General features: G+C 66.9%; 1 non-coding gene across 1 annotated transcript; it reads left to right on the forward strand.

Moving 5' to 3' along the window:
* Positions 1-3,184: 3,184 nt before the first annotated feature.
* Positions 3,185-3,274, forward strand: TRNAY-GUA (transfer RNA tyrosine (anticodon GUA)). Its single transcript is given in 2 exon segments — positions 3,185-3,221; positions 3,239-3,274. It is a non-coding gene; the product is annotated as a tRNA-Tyr (tRNA).
* The last annotated feature ends 464 nt before the right edge of the window (positions 3,275-3,738 follow it).

Raw genomic sequence — 3,738 nt, forward strand, 5'->3', positions numbered from 1 at the left:
CTCGAAGGAGGTGCCTGACAGCTTTTGCCCCATCCTGCATCAGGAGGGGCGCTAGCGCCCGGCGCCCAGCCCCACCGCTGCTGCCCCTGCCCTTGGGCCCCCCTGCAGCATCGCAGCCGCCTCCCTCTCCCAGGCCAAAGCCAGGAAAGCCTCTCCATTCCACCGACACAGGGACTGGACGGGACGGGACGGGACGGGACGGGACGGGCCGGCCTGCTGTCACTAGGGAGCACACGCCCGCTTGCTGCCCGCACTCCACGCACACACGCACACACACGCACGCACGCACGCACACCCGTGCCCTGTAGCGCATAATCGGTCCCCCTGGCTCCTGCCACATGGGGTGGCCTCCACCAAACGCCGCGCCCTTTCTCCTTTTCTTCACCCAGCCCTCCTGCTTCCCAGCGCCGCCTCTGCCACCACCCCACCGCTTTGCTCCGTATACCTGCACAGCAAGCTGCCTGCCACACAGGTGGGCCCTGGAGAGCCATCCACGGCGAGCTCCGGAGGCCGACCAGCAGGCACGCTGTCACCCCGTCGCGCTGGGCACCCACGGCCCTGGGGCGTCCTTCTTGAACACTCGGCCTCTCCATCTCTGTCTCCTGCTCCGCCCTCCTCCTGGGATGCTGCTCTCACCGTCTCTCTTCTGTCGAGCCCACCCGCAGTCTCTCTAGCTCTCTTGCTCTCTCCATCTCTCTTGCTACGCCCACACCCCCCGGCCCTCCTCTCTGTCTCTCTCTGTCTCTCTGTGTCTCTGGCACTCTTTCTCTGTCTCTCTCTTGATGGGCCCATCAACACGTACACCTGCAGAGACAGCAAACCCTCTCTCCTGCCCCGCTTTACCTAGTCGCGGGACAGAAGCGCCACCCTGAGACATTTCCAGCCATTGCCAATTGCGCAGCTGCCCCGGGGGAGGCTGACTTGGGCAGGAGCGGCAGGCGGCAGGGCCCTTGGTGGGCCTTGAGAGCCGGCTTGGGAACCTTGGCCGGCCGGGCCAGCTGTCCTGTGCATCTGAGGACGGGGCTGCGGCCCCCCGGGCAGCCCCTCCACTTTCACTCGCCTTCACACCCTTTCCTGTCGCCAGGGGAGGGGTTGAGTTCCTTCGGAAAGAGCGGTGACTGATCCTGCTCTGCTGCGTGGTGTCACAACCACCTGCCTCGATGCCCCTGCTCCTCCTGACCTGGACAGACAGCCGTGGAAGTCGAGGGAGAGACCGAGAGAAAGAGAGCGAGAGGGAGAGGTGGAGGGAGACAGCCAGACAGACCCAGAGACAGAAGGCAACTCTCTGCTCTCTGCCTTGTGGATGGAGCTGGGTTCCAGGGCTGTGGCTGGGCGTGGCGGGCAGTCTGGGCACACGGAAGGCGGCCAGGGAGTGGTCCTTGGTCTCTGCCCTCCTGCGGCAAGGAGACTCCGGAGACCCCACGGACAGCTGGAGCTCCTCAGCGAGAGGACTGCCAGCTGAAGCGAGAGGAAGGCCCTGGGGCCAACCGAGCAGCCTCTCTCGCGCGAGCCCTGAGCCCACAGGTGGCTTTGGGCAACCGGAGCCCGGGCTTCCCCGTCCTCTTCCTCTCCTGCCATGCCGCCCCCAGTCTCCCCCCGGGGGCCGGAGAGGGGGCCGGGGAGGGGGGGAGTCTGAGCCTTCCCTTCTCTCCCACCAGCGCCAACTGAGCCGGGCTGAGCCCCGGGCCGTGGAGTCTCCACAGGTGCGGGCCCAGGGTGCCGTGCCCTTGTAGCCTCCCAGGTGGCCCTCGGGAGCAAGGGTTGGCTCTGCAGCCACAGAGGGTCCCCAGCCTTGAAGGGCCCCATGGGAGGAGACCAGTGGCCAGGGAGCCAGGGCAGAACCTTGGGCCTTCCTCGGATGCGCCCCCTGACGGGACGCGGAAGGTGCCGGACGGAGCCTTGGGCCAGCTGCTTGGGTGCTTTGGGGGAAGGGCGGCGGGGAGGTGGGGGGCGAGGGCCGGCAGCTGTGGGCCCTGGCGCCCGGCACCCCGAGGGTGAGACTCCGCCCCCGCCCCCGCCCCCGGGGCACATTCGACTCTTCCTGCCTGGGGCCTCCCCGAGGGCAGCAGGGCCCTCATCGTGGCGGGTGCAGACACGCATGTCTCCAGGGCAGGAGGTGGGTGGCGACACGCTCATTCCATGGCGTGTCACTTGGACGTGGCTTGCCATGCCTCTCTGGGACTGTGGAAGGCTGAGGGAGCGGTCTCGGGGTGGCGGGCAAATCCCAGGGGGGATCTGCAAGGTTTGTGGAAGCCCTGGAGCCGGGACAAGGGGTCCGAGCCGGGCCCGGGTCTGCGCTGCCCCTTTCCCTTGGTCCCTGGTCCTCTGCAGGAAGCCCACAGAACCTCGAGCTGCTCCGCGGAGCCACCGCCTCTGCCAAGGGAATGGCGGTGGGTCGCTGGGCAGAGGAGGGGAGGCGAGCCGCGGGACTGGCGGCGCTGGCTGGGGACGGGTGGGCGTGCTCTCCGGGCCTGGCCCGAGAGCCTTCCCGCATCCCTTCGCGGCCAGCCTCCCCGCGTGGCAAAAGCCAGGCGGCGGTGGGCAGCTGGGCCGGGTGGCGGGGGCTGGGGGGGGGACGAGTCAAAAGCTGGGCGCGGACCCCGGGGCGGTGGGGACGGGGAGTCGGTGGGGCGCGGGGCGCGGCTTGCGGGGGCGCGGCGGGGAGGAGGTGGGCGGGGCGCGGCGCTTAGAGACCGGGCTCCTTGAGGGGCCTCCGGGGCACCTGGCGCCTGCCCTTGGCAGCCGCACGCCCAGGCCGTGCCCTTTCGGGCGGCTTCTCCTCCTTCCCTTTCCTCAGCAAGCCCTCCTCCAGCGGACACGGGCATCCGTTCCGCCAACGCCCCTCTGCCCTCGCTCTGTAGCCGGCTCTCTGGCCCCTCGTGGCTGCGCCTGTCCTCCCCGCCTGGAGACAGGGCTGCGGGGAGGGGCGATAGGGCAACAGGTGAGAGCCCCGGGTTGGGGCGCGGGCGCGGGCGCGGGCGCGGGCGCGGGCGGGGCGCGCCCAGGCCTCTCGCAAGTCGCCGGCCAGGGAAGCCCCGGCGCTACCAAGCCCAGGCTTGTGCGCGGCTCTCTTGCCAGCAAAGGGGCTTCGACCACCCCGCGTGTGTTGGCCCCCGGGGCGGCCCAGTGTCCTGGGCCCCGTCATTTCCAGGAAAAGCAGTGCCCCACCTTTGGAGGCGTGCACCCTTCGATAGCTCAGCTGGTAGAGCGGAGGACTGTAGCCTGGACTCGTGTGGACATCCTTAGGTCGCTGGTTCGATTCCGGCTCGAAGGAGGTGCCTGACAGCTTTTGCCCCATCCTGCATCAGGAGGGGCGCCAGCTTTGGGATACTGCCGCCATCACTGCACTCACATACACACGCACACAATGTACCCTTTATCTCATAATCGGTCCTCCTTTTCCTGTGATATTTGGCCACCCCTACCAAATGCCACATCCTTTCCTCTTTTCTTCACTCTGCCGTCCTGGTCTTTCTTTGGCTTCCCGGATCTGGCTCCGCCTCCACACTATGGCTTTGCTTCATCCACATGGGCAACTATCTCTCTGCCACACAGGTCGGCCCTTGGGAGGTGTCCAGGGGATGTCCTTTGTTTCAGCCAGATAAAGACCATCACATGCCCATGAATAATCCTACCATTCTTCCGATTTCTTCCTCGTCCTTCTCTGCTTGTATGCATCCTTCTCTCTGCTTGTTTTTCTTTTTTGTCTGCATGTATTTTCACTGTTGTAATTCTCAT

This window comes from Equus quagga, chromosome 2, assembly GCF_021613505.1.
Source record: "Equus quagga isolate Etosha38 chromosome 2, UCLA_HA_Equagga_1.0, whole genome shotgun sequence".
NCBI lineage: Eukaryota > Metazoa > Chordata > Mammalia > Perissodactyla > Equidae > Equus > Equus quagga.